The following is a 23,414-nucleotide window of genomic DNA, read 5'->3' on the forward strand; positions in this document are numbered from 1 at the left end:
ATACCCGGGGTATCAGAAAGCCCCTGTCTATCAGTACAGATGAGCTTCCTGCTCCTTCCTGTTTCTTTCTCTGGAAACTATCCCCCTCCCTGCCAAATCCTCAGCAGTTGCCTAGGACTTGCACTTACAGTTTGGATTCCCGTTAATATACTTGCAAGAATACATTTCAGGAAACCTTAAAGACTACCACCACAACAAAGGTGAAAAACAGCAGGGGAAGGAAAGAGCAGTGTCAAGGGCAGCGTGAACACAGAGACCTAGGCTCTGGGCAAAGTGGAAGGCAGGTGAGGAGGAGAGCATGGGCTCTCTGTGGTTGTCTCTATTTCATGTTTATGGGACTATGTGAGTTGCATAAAGCTTAGCGGTCTCTATTTCTTGTCTATGGGACTATGCAAGATGCATTAAAGCTCTTCACTCAGCATAACGCAGAAGTCTTACATGTCTAAATATAGATTTGTGTAATCATTGCAGAGCAAAACAATCTCCTGAGTTTATTACAATTTGCACAGCCTATCCACTGGAGATAGGTACATATTTATGTCTAGTTCTTATTAACAGTACCCATTGTAATAAATATTTACACATTTTAGATAAATATTTTTGCTAGCTTTCCTACGTTTACCTGTTTTAGGATACACGTTTTGAGGTGACTTTGCTGTGTATGAGGGTATCTGTTACACATCTTGTTTAACTCTATAAACAAACAGAAAATTTATGATGTGTATACGTTGACTTTTCTACCACATAAATATTTTCATTCACTCTTACTAATAGAGACCATCACCATCATTCTTGTGTCTCTGTTTATACACCTAACCAAACAAATGTTGGCTTATATTATTTTTATTTTTATTGTTTATAACTCATGATAATAATCTTTGATGTTTCACATCCTTATCTGTTTTTCTTTAATTGGGAATATTGGGTAATTTTATAACCTCTAGTTAAAAATTATTACTCTTCTCTCTCATAAATTTTCTTTATTCCTTTCTAAAAATAAAAACTAAAAATAAAATAAAATTTAAAAAAAACAGGAAAGTAGAAGGCCATATCATATGATTTAGTACAACATTATGGAATACTGTACTAATTTATCATATAGTATATGCATATATATGTATATATATATATATATATATATATATATATATATATATGTAAATATAAATGAGCATTAAATATATAATAATGAAGTAAGAACTGTTTTTTGTTTGTTTGGTTGGTTTTGGGTTTTTTTTTGTTTTTATTTTTGTTTGTTTTGTTGTTGTTGTTTTGTTTTGTTTTTTGAGCCAGGGTTTCTCTGCAGCCCTGGCTTTCCTAGAACTCACTCTGTAGACCAGGCTGGCCTTGAACTCAGAAATTTGCCTGCCTCTGGCTCCCAAGTACTGGGATTAAAGGCGTGTGCCACCACGCCCAGCACATAAGAACTGTTTTAAAACAAGTTTAACAAACTTATTTTAAGTTTGTGGTTATAGTTAATTTTATGGTAGATGATAAGAACTCAATATTTTGAAAGTTGTGGTTTTATAATTTACCATTCTTAAGGGACACTCTTCAGAATGGAGAAATAGCTAATTGAAAAATAGACTGAAACTCCTCTCTGGATCCTCCAGGACCTGGCTTGGTGATCAGCAGACCATCCTTCACTACCCAGGGTGGCAACTCATATTAATACCAAATATTTGTTGTCACACATTTCTGTTTTTATCTGAACAGATTTTACAAAAAATAGATAAATGCTCTATTTAGAAACACAAAGGAGTGGTATGTTTAGCAATGTTTTAAACCTAATTTTTTTTCATTTAGCTCTGTGTCATATAGTATATAGATTTTTAAAATATCATAAAATAATGTCACTCATTTGAGTTAATTTACTTAAGGCTTTCAAGTGTGAGATGTTTTGAAGTATTTGATATGGTTCACAGAGCCAAAAGTCATATGTACTCTTTTCATTGGAATTACAGTTATTAGAGATCATGTTGGAGAATTAAATGGGAAAACTGAGGCCCAAGTAAGGGAAGCAAATCTTAATTATGTAGCAACATGTAACTATGTTAGAAAGCTGAATACAGACAAAAAGCATGGATTTTCTTTTTAACATCAAGAAAGTGAATGAAGTTAGTGTGAGAAACAGTTTATTCATTAGAAAAAAATCTGTGTACCCTTACCATGTATATCTGTGATATACATGACATTGCACAAAACTAATTAATCAAACAAACCCACAGTCTTCATGGAGCTTACAAACAATACAGGTAAGAATAGTAAAACATTTATTTGTGTCATTATTTATTTTACTAAAGTATGATGCTGTAAATCAGATCAATATGGTACATAAAGCCAAGAGAATGAATAAGGACAAACTTAAATAATGGAAGATAGTATGAATTATTAAAGTATTTTTTCATTAAAATTTTTCTTTCATATAATATAATCTGGTCACCATTTCCCATCACCCAATTGATTCAAGATTCTCCCCATCTTCTCTCCCCTTAGAATACACAGCCTTTTGGCCTCTTATTAGAAAAAAACAGGCATTTGAAGAATAATAATCAAATAAAATACACAATAGGGGGAAGAAACAAAAAGAAAAAGCATGAGATATAATTTTAGACTCAAAGACATACATGTCACATACACACAAAAATCTACTAAAAAGCAAACAACAACTAAAAGCTACAATATATACAGAAAGGATCTTTTAAGAATTAAAAAAAAAAACTTCCTTGTCAAAAGCTTAAGAGGAATAGAACCTCCAACCTCCAAAGGTGCATTGTGTTTATTTTGTTTTGGTCATGCCTGAGCATATCTGTGTAATAGAAGTATATACAAGTCCTCATCCCTAACGCAGAAGTTATGCCAAATTGATAAAACCTAACTAATTTTTTCAACCAAGTCTCCTTGGAGATACAAACCACTCTTAAGTTAAAAAAAAAATCTATAGCTGTTTTATTCAGGAAAACAATTATTGTAATGATAGCAATATGTATATAACAAAAGTTAACTATTTACTTATATCCTTCACAAAATCATGATCTTATTATAAAGTCTGCAAAGAATTTCATAACTTGACTAGAAATTCATATATAACATTTACTACACACTTTAGAGTGCTTATATTCACTAGTGTCTGATCTGGGAAGGTATAATCACTAGGGGTTGCTTTGGGCCAGAGTTTTGCAAAAACACCTCTAACCTGGATCATATGGTGAAGTGAAATATAGACTACAAAGAGTCTAGATTTTACATAATGCTTAGATTCATGGTATTATTTGAAATATGCAAAACTGGATGATAGAAAAATATTATTATAAATTATTTAAAAACTTATAAGGCAGTGTGTACAAATTAGTGAACAATAGATATTAATCAGTTGGGTTACAATAGTGAACATTGGAATGATTTACATAGAATATAAGATTACAAGGATGGCTTATATTGACATTTTTTAGTCTTAACTACTAGGCTAAGAATATCTTTTTATTTTTGGTTAAAAATAGGAGTGTCTAAAGGGCATGTAAATGAAAGATAGAATGTTTTAATAAAAGGCAATCATGCAATTCAGTACAATGAAACAAAGGATAGAAAGAAGTCTGAGTTGAAGTTTGCACCTGCTATGTACATATAAGTTCGATGAATTTGTACATTATTCAACTGAAATATAAGATGACATGTGGGAGCATGACAACAAATAAGGGCTTTCTCACCAAAAATCATGGGAAAAAAACCCTGAGATACACAATGTCTCAGATTAGCACAGAAGAATAAAAGCACAAGAAAAATGAAATGGGCATTTGGAGACTTGTCAGCATTAGGATGTAGGATCTTGATGAAGCAATGGATAAGACAGGCAAAAAGTGTTAAAATTTGACAGAATGATTGTGATTATGCTGAAACCAATCAGTGTGTGAAGATGCTGACAATTTTCACATACTTTAGAGAGGTAGACATTGACAATAAATAATAAAAGGCAGTGATCAGGAATCTCACTTGCTATGATTATGAGAGACAGATAATGCTTAGCTCACTAAATTTAGTAGCCATGGAATGGAAAGCATAGGTGCTAATCAGTAGGGTAACTGATTCAAGTATATTAAGGGTGGAATTTTGATCAGATATGTGATCTTCTGTAACTGGCTTCCTACCATTTTGTCTTAAGTAAATTACAAAAACTATTAATATGTATCTCATGAAACTTTGTGCCTAGTACAATGTGAGTGAGATGTAAAATAAAGCATTGGTATAATACTGGAAACAAAATATTTTTAAACAACTATCTTATATCGCTTATTATAATAGATGATATAAAGACAATGACATCTCTACCTTTCTAAGATATATGAATTATCTTTCAGATTTTCTTAGACCATGGAAACAAATAATATCGGTTGTCTTTGAAATGTCATAAACTTCTGTTTTTGTTTTTTTTTAATAATGAGGGAGTCCAATTTCTGCTTTTTATTCACTGATTTCCTGAAATACTAAAACTAAATTTGAAACTCAAAGCAAATAAATAAGTTAAAATGTACGATTGTGATACTGTGTTACTCCTTCATTTCCATGCTTCAGATTTTGTATTTATAATTTTCTTCGTGTACTTTAACATGTTTTTAACTGAAATATAATTCCATCAACTTCTTGAAATCTGTTTACCCCCCTTTAATTCTTTCCAGCGATTCTCCCTTGAACCTGTCCCAGATCTTTCTCTACTCTGAACTTGGAAACTTATTTGCATTTGTTTATTATTGTCGCATACATATATGTGCATGCATGCATATGTACAAATATGTGTACATGAATATATAATTATATTTACATAATAAAAACAACTGTCTGAATCTATTTTGTTTGTGCATATAATGAACAATTATTATGTGCTTATGTTGTTGACCTTGGTCACTAATGATTACTCTATATTCAGGTTCAGAACATACTTGTGATGGAAGAAGCCAAGGCTCAGTGCTGTGACACACAAGAATAACGGGATTTGAAGCTACATTTCTCAACCCCTAAAAATGTGTTATTTGTCTTATGTTTATTATCTGAGTAACAATATTAGGTAAAGGAAAAATTAAAGAAAATGAAAAGCATTCAAGAGATTTAACATAGGAGAACAGTTCTCTCCTAGCATGTGCAAGACATCAAGTTCTATTTCTAGCACTGCAACAAATAAATAAATAAAAATAAAACAAGCAGTGCACTTGAAAAAAAGTTAAAAGTTTTAAATGACAGTACACATAGGATGAAATTCGGTGTAACCAAATCATACATTTCTTCTGCCTGTAGAGAAAAAATGATCTTTCAGTACAGAATACTGTTTAATCAAGGAGGTTTACATGGCCCCTGGTGTTGATATTTTTGTTTAAATTTTATTACGTAAACATTTTTAATGAATCATTGGCTACCACTTAAATTCAGTCTTTACTTTGCTTGATTTTTTTGTGTCCGTGTTATAACTGTATAATCACAAGGTGAGTCTTTATGGCTTGTTTAATATAAAATCTCACTATGGGTCATTTAATGAATATAAACTATCAAATTGGTCTAAAGGGCTTCCAATGAATAATGAAGGCACTTTTACCACACAAGAAATTCTAAATTTTTAGAATCAAATAACGTACTACATAACACTCATGAATCTGAAGATAAAGCCATCACTATACTGAAGTTGCTTCCTATTATGAAAGAAAGTGATATTTGTGGTGACTTATACTGGTAATTAAGTATGGTAATCCACATCTGTCATGTTATTTCTGTTCACAACTCTTTATTTCAAACTATACACATGATTCTACCAAGCTACAAGAAGACCACAAAATTCAATCTTCATTAAAGATCTGGAGCCCCATTAATTTATGATTTAACTCAATATAAATAATCATTTTCTTAGTATTGTCATACTTTTACCAATATAGGCATTCACAAATTAAGTTATGTGTATGAATGTGGTCTTTAAACTTAACTAAAGTACTAAAGGAATAACGATCTTATTGGAAATTCAGCATTTTTTATAGAGATTTAAGACAGTCTCATGAATAAAATAGTTTGCACATATAATACTGCATTTAGATTTTTAGTTTCATCAGCCACCTACATTTTAAATTATGTATTAAAAATAAAAGTCATGTGGAACACCAAACTTGGCATTTTACATATTTTCCTTTGTTTCATGTGAAAGCATTTCAATAAAAATTATTCTAACTGTAAAATATAATCACTGTTAAATTGAATTAAAATTTGGCCTTGAGAACCAAATATTTCTTTTATTTATTAAGTAATCTAGACTTCTATCTACTTTATTTTGCTTTCCCCAATCCTAACAACAGTGACTCGGTCATAAACTTTTAGTCACACTCTCATGAGATCACATAAGTAAGCAGTTCCTAATATAATTTCAAAAGGTAATAGATTGTTTCTTTGCAAAATAAAAACTTATAAATGGGTTTAAATGCATTAAAAAACTCAAAAGCAGCATTCAAGGACATTCATCTAGCATTCAATAATTAGTATATATAGCTGTTTCTGGATGATGTCAAGTATAACACATCAGTGGAAAAGAATGAAGAAAATTGAGAAAGGGAAAGAGGATTATTTTAGAAAACAGAGTTGCTTTTGTTTAGAAACAGAATCTTTTGTTTAGAGACAGAATAGTTCAAGTTCTTGTACTACACCATGTCCTAGACCTATATGAATAATTTCTCATCTATCATTATCTAATGAAATAGCACTTCTGGGTCCTTCCTGAAATTACGCCATTCTCCACGACCTCCATCACCTCCTTCCACTAAGAATTCAAATAAAGAAATGCCTAACTGGTCAGGCAACAAAAAAATTTATAATTAATTTTGGAAAGGATTTTATAGTTATTAAAATTTTTCTAAAGAATCTCCATTTTTAAAAAAAGGTTGTTACAAGCTATTAGACTGTTCCAAGTCAAGGAATATCATACAAGAAAGTTTTTTTTTTCTGTTCAAGTTTTCTTTATTCAACTCTATTTATAAGTTTTTATTTTGCAAAGAAACAATCTATTCCAATGAGATAACTAAGGTCCATATAATGGTGGATATATTTACCTCAATGAAAATAACAAACTACTTCATACTCATTCCTCAAGAATTATCTTGTATGTGATATGAAGTATTTTCAAGTCGACCAGCAGTAATAATCATAAAACCAAGATTAAATGTTACCTTGTAATATTGTGAATTTTTATTTTTCTTTTGAGGTAGAAGCCCTTTATTGAGATTAAATAATTTCTATGTATCGTTCTCCCATGCAAGAAAGTTAAACACAGAAGTTTAACAGCAAAGATTAAAATTTCGAATGGACTCTTAACCAGTTGTTTTCAGCTGTAATGGATTTCTGCATGTTGAATGGTTAATGTGTATAATTCATATTTGTTATTTCCAGTATTTGAAATAACTTTCAGAGTTCTTCAACTTAAAAAGAGGACACAGAATCTTCAAATAGTTAATTATTTAATTCCATTTTCCTGGTTAGATCCAATGGAAAGCCACATCTATGAGCATGTCTCAAGCATTTCTTCCGATTTTCAGATACATTTTTTTATTAGAGATAACTTCCATTAGCATGAGGAAATCAACTCTTATGTTTTAAGTATTTATATGTTTGCATTCATGCATATCTTTGCTTGTGCAAATATGAAGATAATGTGCTTACACTACTTTTTAAGTAAGTACATGCATATATGTGTGAGAAAAGTGTGTGCACATGCACTCTTGTGTGTATACATGTGTGTGTGTGTGTGTGTGTGTGTGTGTGTGTGTGTGTGTGTGTGTGCTTACCCAGAGATCAATTTCACATACTTTTCCCCCCAGGAAAAATCCAACTTCTCTTGTTTGCCCTTCTATTTTGGATTCATTGAATTTTCTTTTCTTATTGGTCCATACAATCTAGACATGAATCCTTTGAGACACAGTAAATATGTTGTGTGGCTAGCAAGCTCCAGTGATCACAAAATTCTCTCTACCTACCCAGTGTTAGGATTAGACGTGAACATCACCACACAGAGCTACTTGTTTTTAGAAATGGGTTCTAGGCACATAACTTAGGTTGTCATGCTTTTAAGTCAAGCACTTTACTGACTGGGCCTTCTCTCCAGCCCAATTCTGCAAGGTATGAATTAAACAGAAAAGCAATGAAAATTAAAGTAATATTCTACATAAAATAAATTATGTCAAAGTGAGTAATTTACCATATCTAATTATTTTAGTGCATTTTATTATTGTTGCATTTAAGTACATCATGCCTGTAACCATGTTTTTAATAGCACACAAAATGTATGAATAACCCTCTGGATTTTAATATTCTCACCTTTTCTATAATAAACCCACTCCCTGAACAGAAAAATGAATTTTGAACATTTATCTGATCCTTTCATCTCATTTCTTAACACTGATGAAAATAACCAAGTAATATTTAAATGCTAAAGTCATAGTAATTCACCATTTGTGGTAAGAATACAGGCATTTCAGAAAAACCAACAAATGAATTCTCTGAAAATAACAACTCCATAGAAAAGACAATAGATGTGTAGATATATGTGTATGTGTATGTATATGTTTATGTATATATGTATCTGCTGCATGCACATAGTTTGTTTAGTGCTGCTTAGATGTATGATAGAATGTCACAATCTTCTATAATATAGTATTTTCAAGATTCAATGGAACTACTTTTGCCTAAGTACTTGTTGCAGTGAGGTTATTCTGTGCACTGTGCATTCAGACGAAGAATTCTGTACCCCAGATACCTAGTTGCAGTGTAGCCTTGGCATTGTCTTTATTATTAAAGCATCTCCTATCTCAATATTGTGTAAAAGTTGTCCTTTTTCACCTCTGATTCAGGCATTGTCATTATTATTGGTGAATCTCTATAGGAGGAACAGTCACTGAGGCAACATCCTCATGGGGCCGAACTGAATCCTGCCAGAGAGCTTAGAGATTGGTGACAATGACAGTCAATAGGTAACTGCCACTTGGAAGACATACTTGCTTGGTACCAATGGGGGGGGGAGACAAGAGTAGGGGGGTCAATGGGAGGTAGGAGTATAAAGAGTACTCCCTGAGAATACCTAATCTCCTATCCCAAGGGCAAGTCCAATCAGGCAGTGAGCAGTCCAGGGCATAAAGCAACACATCTCCTGTCTCAATATTGTATAAAATTTGTGTTGGCCTTCACCTCTGATTGGTTAATAAAGAGCTGATCAGCCTATATCTGGATATGAGAGGTAAAATTATCATCAGGTAGAGAAAGGGGGGAGAGAGAGACAGAGACAGAGACGGACAGAGAGAGACACAGAGAGAGAGACAGAGGGAGAGAGAAAGAGAGACAGATATAGAGAGACAGAGAGACAGAGAGAGAGAGAATGAGCAGGTCACCATGAGGTTGACCAGAATTTGCTGAAAATTAGCCAGCATAGTTGGGTTAGAATAGATGACTGCCTAGCTCTAGTGCTTAAGCTTATTAAAAACTATAAAGATCTCTGTCATTGTTTAGAACAAAGGATGGCATAGAAAAGCTTCATACTTCTACAGTAATTAATAAGCCTTTGTTTTAGGTTTTTTTTTTTTTTGCTTAAGGGAAAATATGATCATACCACCCATATTTGGGAGTAGAGATTGTCACAGCACCAGCAAATAATTTCATAAAACAATAAATATATGTCCTGGTATATGATAATGGAGATGTTAATACACTCTAGAAGAATGAGTATGAGGAGGGTCATAAGATTCACACCTGAGAATCTAGCCATTGTATAGTTCCCTGATCTCCATAACTTCAAGAGGTCTTTGGAGATTCTAGAAAGTGTAAGAAATAGAAGGTTAACTGAAAGAGGAGCTCCCTAAGGCAGAGTCCATGAAGTCAATATCCATGATGAGATGGGACTTTACAAAGAGTGAATGTTTAAGAAATCCTTCTCCATGCTTTAGAAGTAAGCTCAATTGTTTACCTAAGTTGTACTGTGGTAGAATCTAGAATGGAACTTTGATTTGTCGTTGGTGGCTTATCTGGAGTGACTGAAGTGCAGGCTCCTCAGGAAAAGATAATACAGTGGCATTTCTACTTGTTATATGTATTAGGAATATACATATTCCTAAATATATAAATAGAACTTGTCAAGTCTTTGTATTACTTGTTCTCAGGGATGCCACAGGAATGCCTTCTCACTGTGAACTAGTTTTCATGATACCGGGAGACATCATGCAAGTTTCCAAGGGAAGGAAGCAACCAATAAGCATATCCAGGTGATACATATGAATTAAATCAACAATGTTCATGACATGATATCCGTAAGGGTATAATAATGATATGCATTTTTCTTTAAGTTTTATTTCTTCTTATCACTTGAAACCTGAGCAAATTACTTTTCTTTTACTTTCTTTGTTTTTCTTCAGCAAATTACTCTTAGATTTCTAGTCCTCTATTATTTTATCATAGTTCAAAAATAAGTTTTATTATTTGAAATGTATACATCCTAAATGATAGTATTCCAAAAGTTTTCCAATTAAGTCTGTTTTATAACAGTATTTATTCTTTAGACAATGTGAGTACAGGATTTTTACTGCAATTTGTGGCTTTATGATATCCAGTTATATTATCCTCACATAAATATATCCTAGTATATATAGCATAGGTAACTGGGTAGATCATTCATTAACAGTATAACAATTATCACAGACAAAACTCTTGCTGAACTTAGTAGTCAGAACCTGTGCTGCAAACTAGGTTCATCCACTATTTCAATATTCAATTAAAGGAATCAAATTTATACTGGAAAGCAGAAACAATATATTTGTTCAGTGTTGTCACATTGGACAGAGGAACAGGGCAAAAGAAACCCCAAAGTTCCACTTCCATGGGGCCTAAGCTATGAATACAATTTAAGTAGAAAGCCAATTATATGTATATCAAAGAAGTACCCTTGAATTGTGGTCCTGCCAACCATTGAACTCCCCTTATCTAGAGTGAAAGAGGGTCTGACAAGTTGTTAGCACTGTGTGAAATATCTTTCTAAATGACAATTTCTCCCTCTGGATGGGGCCTTTTCCTTCTTCCAGCAGTAAAATTCTATAAATATTATCATTACTTTGGGGCCCTTTGTTTCAATATTTTGTTAGATTGAGAGGCACACATGTTTTTTTAGGACATCTTCATTTCTGTGAGACCTGTTATAAAGTCAAATGTATCTTTTTTTTTTCAGTTTCAAAATTGCATCTTAACACCTCATCAATGAGATTGCAGCCATTTTAAGAAGAGAAACAGGAAGATCTTTCTCCCTCCACCAGATGAGAACACAGACCAACAATATCTCCCATGAAAGCCTTAACTTCTTGCCACTTTGATTTAAACATAACCATCCAGAACTATCAGAAATAAATGTAAGTAATTTCAATGCATTGCAATTTCATATAACAGCCTAAAGTAACTAAAGTAGTTTATAATTTTAATATGCTTGAAATTATTCTTAAATGTGTTTTTAAGAGTTTATGAGTTTTCACAGCAGGTATCTGCCACCAAGCCTGACTCAGATAATTGCACGGTATGAGTCTGAACCCTTCTCTATTTTCCTGAACAGCAGAAGGAGAGTACCGATTCCTGTAAATTATGCTCTGAGCTTTACACGTGCGCGCGCGCACACACACACACACACACACACACACACACACACACACACACTATATAATCGTGAACCTTTGAATCCAATGAAAGGCAAACTATAATATATGAATTATGTAATTATATAACAACATTTCATCAACAAAGTAAGTGGATTTTTGCAATATTTAACATGCTTAATTATTGATGTATTACATTAGGAAAATATACTTATTGTGTTATATTTTCCATGATAAACACAATTTGTTATTTATCATTAGATATTAATAAAGTTACAAAGAAAACTGTGAGTAATAAATAGGAAACTCCAAATAATGCATGTATCACCGGAAAGGTAGAAACAAAAATAAAAAGGAGGCTCATTTAAGGAGAGTTCAGATGTCTTTGAGTCTGTAAATGCTTTATTCTTTCCCTAGTTCATGAGAATACATGTATTCATTACATTACATTTTCTTTAATTTTGTTATAAATTAAAATTGCATAATGAGGAAAAATTCTACATGTACTTCAAAATAAAACCATATTCCATCATGTGTACCTAGTAGTAAATTCATATATAAGTGTTTTTATTCTTATAATCAGTATTTATAAAAAAGGCTGTTTATATAAATGATAAACATGTGGGAAAGAGGTATAATATTCACTATTCATTGGTCAAAACCATTGGTTATATAATTCTAGGCAGCAGTAGAAAGTTAAGTGCTTGGATGATTAATTTTTGGATTAGCATCTTCTGACTGTGCAATAGCTACTTATATTATAGACACTCCAGACATCCTTGGAATTTTCATTTCAGTTGATTTTACCTTTAAAGTGTTTATTACTTACACTAATCTATTAGTATTTCCTCAAAGCTGAAGCAGGGTTTTCTATTGACTCAGATGGCCTTTTTATTTCTTAGTATAAGTCTTTGAAATTTACACTTGACTGAGAGGTTCAATAATCACAAGTCACTTTGAGAGAATTTTTTTCTAGAATGACAGATGGCCTAAAACCTTAGTTGACTACATGGCACATCATTTTGGAAACTTTTTTGATACTAAAGATTGCCAGAAACACTTTTGGGTCTTGCTAATAAGACTCAGATTTAAAAATGGAAAAACCTAGGATTTGCTTAGATTTTTATGTATTTGTTTATTCATCTATTTATTTTTATGTTATTGCAACATCTCTAGCTCATATCTCACTGGCTCACACAATATGGGGCTTAATGATGCCTAGGGGACATTTTTATTCTTCCTTAGAATATAATATTAATATGTATGTTAATACACATTTCATTACTATATTATAATTATATTACTATATTTAAAGTTGGACATTATTATAAATAGAATAGATTAATTTAAGGTAAGATCAATGATTCAAGATAAAAAACTACATTGGTGGGTAAATGTAAAAGCTGGCAGAGTCCTACAGAGGGACAAAAGGTATGGTATAGCAAGAACAAAGAAACAGATAACTATGTCCATAGCCTCTGCTATATTTCAGTACTTTTTCATAGATCCACTAAGGTTAATGATGTAACCTATGATATTATTATCGTATTCAATATTAACCATCAGCACAATTTTCAAACTGTAGGTGTTAGAGGTGAATGCCAGTATATTCTAGGACCTTCTCTATTAGGCTCCCTTCTGTACCATGTGGCCAAACTCTATAAGAAGCCCACTTCCCTTGTGGCTGTGTTCTATCCAACTTAACTTTCTCTTTAAGACACACAGACTTTCCATAAGGTCAGACATGGTATAAGGCCCTGATCCCTCTTGGATTTTCTCCTTATACCTCAAGACTGATCTAAGTCACCTTTGAGTCATTTTTGTGACTTTCTCATGTCACCCACCCCAGCACCCTGCCTTAGGGATATTTTCAGTGGCCCAGGTGGCCATTGTAATAGAAAATGATTCACTTCAGCTGAGGCTCTAAGGATGTTTCCAAGCAACCAGCTTGTCACCTGCCTTCAATAATATGTACCAGATATCACACACACACACACACACACACACACACACACACACACACACACAGACTATATATAAATACACATTTACATATGCATATACATATACATTTAGCCCAGGTACCATTGCAAAAACACTAACAATACAGAACACTAAGAAAACATGCCCCACTTCATTAACACCATAGTAATGATCTTCAGTGAGAGAAATATGAATAAAATTTAAGACAGAAACTTCATAAAAGTAATTATAAACATGGTCAAAGAGTTCAAAATTTCAAAGAACATACAAAATTACCTAAATAAACTTAAAGGGAATATGAATAGATCCCTGACCAACTACAAGAAAATACAAAAAAAAATGATCAATTAAAATAGTTAGTTTGATCCATTATATGAAAATTTAATTCCATAAGGAAATAGAAACACCCTCTGGGAGGGGATAATGACTGGACTGTAAAGATTAAAGATAATTAAAAAAAAAAAAAAAGGATTCCCTATTAGCAGAATTCAGTGAATGTAAACCAAGCAGGTATGTGCAGGTCAGCTTAAATAATTGGTTATAATCAAATTAATGTAATTATATGTTACTTAATTATAGGAAAACAAAATATTTCCTTTTAAAGTTCCCTATCCCTTGTATGCACTTTGGTTGATGGCTCAGTCTCTGTGAGTTCCCAGGGTTCCAGGTTAGTTGACCCTGTTAGTCTTCCTGAGGGAGGGGGGACTCTGTGAGGGGAAACAAGGAGAGAGGGCAGCTTTTCAGATGGGAAGAAAGGAAGAAAGGAAGAAAGAAAGGAAGAAAGAAAGGAAGAAAGAAAGAAAGAAAGAAAGAAAGAAAGAAGGAAGAGAGAGAGAGAAAGAGAGAAAGAAAGAAAGAAAGAAACTAGCTTTCCTATCTGTGATGAAACATTAAAAAAAAAAGAAAAGAAAAGAAAAGAAAGAAAAGAAAAGAAAAGAAAAGAAAAGAGAAAAAGAAATGCTAAAGAAAACCCAAACTAAAATGAAGTTAAAACTGAAATTTTCAATGAATCATAAGAAGCTCAGTGGAATGCCAAAAAATGAGAATTAATAATGAAAAAATGAGAATAGCAGAGCTTGAAGATAACATGGAGTAATGGAATCATTTAAAGATTATCATTTTTTTCTAAACTCATGAGTAAAATATGCAAAAAGTTTGAAAACCACAAAAACCAATTATGAAGGTGACTTCCAAGTCAAAGGCAAAGAAAATATTTTGATAGTTTAAAACATAAAAGAGTGAAATTTTCAGAAATAATTTAAACAAACAAATGATTGAAAGTATAGAACATTTCCCAAATCCAGGGCAAAAATATTCCCATTCAGCCACAAGAGAACAAAACAAAACAAATACTACCAGTAACGAAACTCATCACATAGTATTATAACACAAGAACTAAATATACAAAAGAGAGAAGGATATTGAAAGTTGTAATATAGAAGTTATATAAAAAGACAGGCCCATCAGAATCATAGTCAATTACTCAATGGGAATAATAAAATTGTGAAGCAAAATGCCTCAAGTTCAGAAAGACCACATATGCTAACCTAGACTAATTTACAATAGTTGAAGGAGAAAGAAAATAACTTCCATGATAAACACAGGCTGAAGTAATTTATGATCATCAAACCAGCTATACAGAGACTATTAAATGGAGTATTTCACATTGAAGAAAAGGATAATCACATCTAAGAGACAACTGGGAAATAGCAAAAAATACCAGTACAGATGTTATGCAAAGTAGGACTGAGAAAGCAAACACAAGATCAAAACTGTCAGCAATTTGTATGCATATCTTAATAATAATAAATCTGAATGTGAATGACCTCAATTGTCCAATCAAAATACACAGGGTAGCTCACTGGATTAGAAGACAGAAGTTTTCTTTGTATTCTCTACAACAATAACAACAACAACAACAACCCACCATTGAGGAAAGCCATTTTCTTGAAGTAAAATATCTAACAAAATAGAATTCAAGTGAAAATAATCTGAAAAGATTAAAGTTCACCCCATTCATATGGAAGAAATAATCCCCCAAGAAGATATAATCTTAAACATGTGTAGACCAAACTTGGTTCAGATAATTTTATAAAACAGACACTACTAGGCAATAAGCCACAGATTACCCACAACACAGTAATGGTAGTTAAATTTAATACCATTCTTATACAGAGCAGACAAAACAAACAAAGAAAATGAGAACTAAAGGGCATCATTGTCCAAATAGATCTAACATATATTTTCAGAAAAATTTTCTCAAGCATCACAGAATATAAATTATTCTCAGCAACACACATAATTATACTATAATAGATCACAACCAGGATTACAAAGCAACCACCAGCAAACTTAGAAAAATCAAAATGACTTCAAGTATTCTATCTGACTAAAATGGAATTAAACAAAGAAAATAAAAACAAAAATAATATCAGGGCAGAAAATCAAAAGAAAGGGAGAAATTATATCACAACAACAAAATAATAGAAACAACAAATATTTCTCAAATATAACTTTGAACATCAGTGGTCTCAATTATTACATAAAAAGCTATAAATTAAAAAAACTCATACAATAATAAGATATTTTCTTCTGCTACATTCAAGAAACACATCTTACCATCAAGGGTAGATAATATTTCATGTAAAAGTATGAAAAAATATTCTAAGTAAAACAACCTAAAAAAATTATGGTGTAGCCATTATAATGTTACAAAATAGACTTCAAAACAAAACTAATCAAAACAGATAGGGAAAGGCTCATCAAAGTCACAACCCCACTAAGAGGGCATTGCATTCTCAACATCTATGCTACAAACACAAGGACATAAAAATTCATCAAAGGAACACTATTACAGGTTAAAACACTAACATCTATTACACAGTCATAGTGAGTAACTTCAATTCCTGAATCTCATAAGTAGACAGGTCATCCCGACAAAAACAAAATAAAGAAACTTAGCTGAATGACATCACTAACCAAATAGCCCTAATAGATATTTATAGACCAAGTCTCCCAAACAACTTGAAAAACACACTACTGACTTATGAACAGGTCAAGATAGTAATTAGAAAAGAAACTTCTAGAATAGATTGAGTTGAAAATACAAAATATTGAAAGATAAAGGGGTATGAGCCAGTGCCCAGGGCAGACCTTAGGCTCTAGGTTCACACTCAGTCACACAACACCCAGAGGGCGATTGGTGCCCTGAGAAGACTTTGGGTGCTACCTCCACACCCAGTCCCATAACACCGAGAGGATGCTCAAATCCCAGGTGCTCTAACATGCCTCAGATCATATATGATGAGACCACAACATCTGCCTTAACACCAGGAATAACTGGGAACAGCAGGATCCAGGGATATAGGAACCAATGCCCTGACAGTGGCACAGGTTTTTCCAGTCTGAGACAGTATCCTAAGCAGAACTTGGGCATTAATTCTGCACCCAGTCCCACAGTACCCAAAAGAAGCTCAACTCTCAGGTGCTGTAAGACCCCCAAGGATCACAGGATCTCAGAAGCTTGGTCACACCAGTATTTCAGGATCCCAGAGGCATCTTGACTCCCAGGAACTCTGACACACCCAGGATTTAAGGCTCACAGGATCCCAGAATCATAGGTTCACAGAGACAGTTAGACAATGAGGAGTTCTGACACAACCAAGATCAAAGGAAGGACAGGCTCCAGTCAGAGACAATGAGGGCAGGTAGCACCAGAAATAACCAGATATCAAGAGACAAGCATAAGAACATAAGGAACAGAAACCAAGGTTACTTGGCATCATCAGAACCCATTTATCCCACCATAACAAGTCCTGAGAAGCAAGATTTAGATCTAAAATCACTTTTCATGATGATGATAGAGGATTTTAAGAAGGACATAAATAACTCCCTTAAAAAATACAAGAGAACACAGGTAAACAGGTAGAAGTCCTTAAAGAGGAAACACAAAAATTCCTAAAATAATTACAGGAAAACACAGCTAAACAGGTGAAAGAATTGAACAAGACTTTCCAGGATCTAAAAATGGAATAGAAATGGGAAAGAAATCACAAAGGGAGACAACCCTTCAGATTGAAAACCTAGGAAAGAAATCAGGATTCATAGATCAGAATACAAGAGATAGAAGAGAGAATCTCAGGTGCAGAAGATACCATAGAAAACAATGACAAAAGAGTCAAAGAAAATGCAAACTACAAAAAGCTTCTAACACAAAACATCCAGGATTTCCAGGACACAATGAGAAGATGAAGCCTAAGGATAATAGGTATAGAAGAGAGCAAAGATTCCCAAATTAAAGAACCAGTAAATATGTTCAACAAAATTATAGAAGAAAACTTCCCTAACCTAAAGGAAGATGCCCACAAATGTATAAGAAGCCTATAGAACTCCCAAATAGACTGGGCCAGAAAAGAAATTCCTCCTGTCACATAATAATCAAAACACCAAATGCACTAAACAAAGAAAGAATATTAAAAGCAGTAAGGGGAAAAGGTCAAGTAACTTATAAAGGTAGGCCTATCAGAATTACACCTGATTTCTTACCAGATACTATGAATGCCAGAAGATCCTGGGCAGATGTCATACAGGCCCAAAAAGAATACAAATGCCAGCTCAGGCTTCTATACCCAGCAAACCTCTCATTTAACATAGATGGAGAAACAAAGATATTCCATGACAAAATGAAATTTAGACAATATCTTTCCATAAACCCAGTCCTACATAGGATAATAGATGGAAAACTCCAATACATGGAGGTAAACTACACCCTAGAAAAAGCAAGTAAGTAATCTTCTTTCAACAAAACCAAGAGAAGATAGCATAATTCAACACAAGCATAATTCCACCTCTAACAACCAAAATAACAGGAAGCAACAATCACTATTCCTTAATATCTCTTCACATCAATGGACTCAATCCCCCAATAAAAAGACATAAATTAACAGACTGGATATGGAAACAGAACCCAGCATTTTGCTTCATACAGGAAATGCACTTCAGTGACAAAACCACTCCCTTAGAGTAAAGGGCTAGAAAAACATTTTCCATCAAATGGTCCCCAAAACAATAATGAAAGACAATTCATAATCATCAATGGAAAAATCTACAAAGATTAACACTCAATTCTGAATGTCTATGCTCTAAATGCAAGGGCACCCACATTCATAAAAGAAACTTTACTAAAGCTCAAAGCACACATTGAATCTCACACAATAATAGTGGAAGACTTCAACATCTCACTCTCAGAACTGGACAGACCATGTGTATTAGTCAGGGTTCTCTAGAGTCACAGAACTTATGGATAGTCTCTATATAGTAAAGGAATTTATTGATGACTTAGAGTCTGCAGCCCTATTCCCAACAATGGTTCAGTAGTAGCTGTGAATGGAAGTCCAAAGATCTAGCAGTTACTCAGTATCACACGGCAAGCAGGCAAAGGAGCAAGAGCAAGACTCCCTTCTTCTAATGTCCTTATATTGTCTCCAGAACAAGGTGTAGCCCAGATTAAAGGTGTGTCCCACCACACCTTTAATCCCAGATGAAAGGTGTAGCCCAGATTAAAGGTGTGCTCTACCACACCTTTAATCCCAGATGACCTTGATTTCGGAGATTTAATCTTCTGGAATCCATAGCCACTATGGTTCAAGATCTCCATACAAAGATCCAGATCAGAAACTTCTATCTCCAAGTCTCCAGATAAGGGTCACTGGTGAGCCTTCCAATTCTGAATTATATTTTATTCCAAATATAGTCAAGTTTACAACGAGGAGTAGCCACTACACCATGGAAACAAAAACTTAGCAGAGACATGGTGAAACTAGCAAGTTATGAACCAAATGGATCTAACAGATATATAGAACATTTCATACTAAAACAAAAGAATATACCTTCTTCTCAGCACCTCATGGTACCTTCTCCAAAATTGACCATATAATTGGTCACAAAACAGGTCCTAACTGATACAGGAATATTGAAATAATCCCATGCATCCTATCAGATCACCACCATAGTCTAAGGCTGGTCTACAATAACAAGAAAAATAATAGAAAGCTGATATACACATGGAAGCTGAACAATCTCAACACAATGAAAACTTGTCAAGGAAGAAATAAAGAAAGAAATTAAAGGCTTTTTAGAATTTAATGAATATAAAGGCACAACATACCAAAACTTATGGGACACAATAAAAGCAGTCCTAAGAGGAAAACTCACAGCTCTAAGTGCCTCCAAAAATAATCTGGAGATAGTATTCTCTAGAAGCTTAACAGCACACCTTAAAGCTATAGACACTTTGCCCCTTCTTAGAATTGGGAACAAAACACCCATGGAAGGAGTTACAGAGACAAAGTTTGGAGCTGAGACAAAAGGATGGATCATCTAGAGACTGCCATACCCGGGGATCCATCCCATAATCAGGCTCCAAACGCTGACACCATTGCATACACTAGCAAGATTTTGCTGAAAAGACCCAGATATAGCTGTCTCTTGTGAGGCTATGCCAGGGCCTAGCAAACACAGAAGTGGATGCACACAGTCAGCTAATTGGATGGATCACAGAACCCCCAATGGAGGAGCTAGAGAAAGTTCCCAAGGAGCTAAAGGGGTCTGCAACCCTATAGTTGAACTATATGAACCCTAGCAATATGATCTAACCAGTACCCCCCCCCCAGAACTCATGTCTCTAGCTGCATATGTACAGAAGAGGGCCTAGTTAGCCATCATTGGAAAGAGAGGCCCATTGGTCTTGCAAACTTTATATGCCTCAGTACAGGGGAACACCAGGGTCAAGAAGTGGGAGTGGGTGGGTAGGGGAGTGGGGGGAAGGGTATGGGGGACTTTTGGGATAGCATTGGAAATGTAAATAAAGAAAATACCTAATAAAAATGAAATTATAAAAAAAAAAGCTCTAGAACAAATAGAAGCAAATATACCCAAGAAGAGTTGACAGCAAAAAATAATCAAACTCAGGGCTGAAATCAACCAAGTAGAAACAAAAATAACTATTAGAAACAAAAATAACTATAAGAAGTATCAATGAAACCAGGAGATGGTTATTTGAGAAAATAAAACAAGATAAATAAACCCTTAGCCAAACTAACCAGAGAGCACAGAGACAGTATCCAAATTAAAAAAAAAAAAAATCAGAACTGAAAAGGGTAAAACAGAAACCTAGAAAATTCAGAAAATCATCAGATCCTTCCACAAAAGCCTATACTCAACTAAACCGGAAAATCTGGATAAAATGGAAAATTTTCTAGACAGATACCGAGTACTAAAATTAAATCAGTGTCAGATAAACCATCTAAACAGTCCTATAACTCCTAAATAAATAGTAGCAGAAAAGTTTCTCAACCAATAAAAGCCCAATACCAGATGGGTTTAGTGCAGAATTCTATCAGACCTTCAAAGAAGAGCTAATACCAATTCTCCTGAAACTATTCCACAAAATAGAAACAGAAGGAACACTACCCAATTCATTCTATGAAGCCACAATTATACTTATACCAAAAACCACAAAAAGACCCAGAAAAGAAAGAGTACTTCAAACCAATTTCCCTTATGAATATTGATGCAAAAATACTCAATAAAATTCTCTCAAACCGAATCCAAGAACACATCAAAACAATCATCCATCATGATCAAGTAGGCTTTATCTCAGGAATGGAAGGAGGGTTCAATATACGGAAATTCATCAGCACAATCCACTATAAAAACAAACTCAAATGGGGAAAAACACATGAACATCTCATTAGATGCTGAGAAAGCATTTGACAAAAAATCAACACCTTTTATGATAACTTAAATATTAGACAATGTCTTAGAGTAACAGTACCCCAGCAAGTTAAAGAATCGTATGGAAAAAAAGCCTTTAAGACACTAAGGTGAAAAATTGAAGAGCCCATCACAAGATGGAAGGATCTCATATGCTCATTGATCAACAGGATTGATATAGTAAATCTGGGTTTCCTATTAAAAGCAATGTATAGATTAAAAATTCTAAATTCTAATTCAAAATTTAAATTCCAATTCAAGTTTTCAAATAAGTTGAGAACTCAGTTTTCAAGATCATATAAACACACACACACACACACACACACACACACACACACACATAAACACATACACACACCACACACACACTTTTTCCCTCTCCCCCTCCTCTTCTCCCTTCCCTCCCCCCTCCTCTCTCCAGGATATCTGAAAGATTGCTTATTAACAAAAGAACTACTGGACTACTACCATTTCCAATCTCAAATTACACTACAGAGATACAGTAATAAAAACATCATGGTATTGATATAAGGAGAGAGGGATTGATCAATGGAATAAATTTCAAGTCCCAGAATAATTTCATATACCTATAGACACCTGATTTTTGTAAATAAGTCAAAAAATGTGGGGGAAAGTCAACACCTTCAACAAGTAGAGCTGGTTGAACTGGATGGCTGCATTTAGAAGCATGTAAAAAGATCCATCTTTATAACCTTATTTAACCTCAAACCCAAATAGTTCTAAGACCTCAACATATTTTCAGATAAAACCCTGATAGAAAAGAAAGTGAAGAATAGTCATTGCATTTGCATAGAAAAAGTCTTTCTGAACAGAATACCAATTGCAAAGGAATAAGGACAATTAATAAATGTGACCTGATGATACTTACTAAAAACTGTTTTGTTTTGTTTTGTTTTGTTTTGTTTTGTTTTGGCATAGGACACCATCATTTGGACAAAGTGGCAGGCTACACAATGAGAAAATATTTACATCAACTTTACTTCCCATATAGGGATAATATTCAAAATATATAATGAACTAAAAAAATAAAAGACTTCATGAAATCAACTAAATTTAAAATGAGGTAAATACCTGAACAGAAACTTAGGATACCCAAGATATAAGATACAATTTGCTAAACGCATGAAACTCAAGAAGAACGAAGACCAAAGTGTGGATACTTTGCCTCTTCTTAGAATTGGGAACAAAACACCCATGGAAGGAGTTACAGAGAAAAAATTTGGAGCTGTGAAGAAAGGATGGACCATCTAGTGATTGCCATATCCATAGATCCATCCCATAATCAGCTTCCAAACACTGACAACATTGCATACACTAGCAAGATTTTGCTGAAAGGACCCAGATATAGCTGTCTCTTGTGAGACTATGCCGGGGCCTAGCAAACACAGAAGTGGATGCTCACAGTCAGCTATTGGATTGATCACAGGGCCCCCAATGGAGGAGCTAGAGAAAGTACCCAAGGAGCTAAAGGGAACTGCAACCCTATAGGTGAAACAACAATATGAACTAACCAGTACCCCGGAGCTCTTGTCTCTAGCTGCATATGTATCAAAAGATGGCCTAGTTGGCCATCACTGGAAAGAGAGGCCCATTGGTCTTGCAAACTTTATATGCCCCAGTACAGGGGAATTCCAGGGCCAAAAAGGGGGAGTGGGTGGGTAGGGGAGTGGGGGGGTGAGTATGGGGGACTTTTTGGATAGCATTGGAAATGTAAATGAGGAAAATACCTAATAAAAATGAAAAAAAAAAAAAAGAAGATTCTGAGAATAGGAAACAATGTCTGGGAATACTTAAAGAGATATTCAACAGTCTTTGTCATCAGGGAAATGCAAATCAAAATTGTTTAGAGGTTTCATTTAACACCTATCTGAATGGCTAAGATCAATGAAAGAAAGTCCAGCTCATGTTGGGAAGATTGTGGAGTAAGGGGAGCACCCCTCCATTGTTAATGAGAAGGAAAATTTGTACAGTCACTATGTAAGTCAGTGTGGCAGTTCC

At 33.9% G+C, this 23,414-nt stretch overlaps 1 long non-coding RNA gene across 2 annotated transcripts; it reads left to right on the top strand.

The window, feature by feature from the left end:
- Nucleotides 1–109: 109 nt before the first annotated feature.
- On the top strand, nt 110–22,458 carry Gm30914. 2 transcript variants are annotated; one of them, XR_386949.3, is made up of 5 exons: nt 110–284; nt 8,868–8,987; nt 10,167–10,268; nt 11,225–11,402; nt 22,335–22,458. It is a non-coding gene; the product is annotated as a predicted gene, 30914 (long non-coding RNA). The 2 variants fall into 2 exon arrangements; XR_386950.3 differs by having other exon boundaries at nt 8,900–8,987.
- Nucleotides 22,459–23,414: the final 956 nt, after the last annotated feature.

Source organism: Mus musculus, chromosome X, assembly GCF_000001635.26.
Source record: "Mus musculus strain C57BL/6J chromosome X, GRCm38.p6 C57BL/6J".
In the NCBI taxonomy this organism is placed as follows: Eukaryota; Metazoa; Chordata; class Mammalia; order Rodentia; family Muridae; genus Mus; species Mus musculus.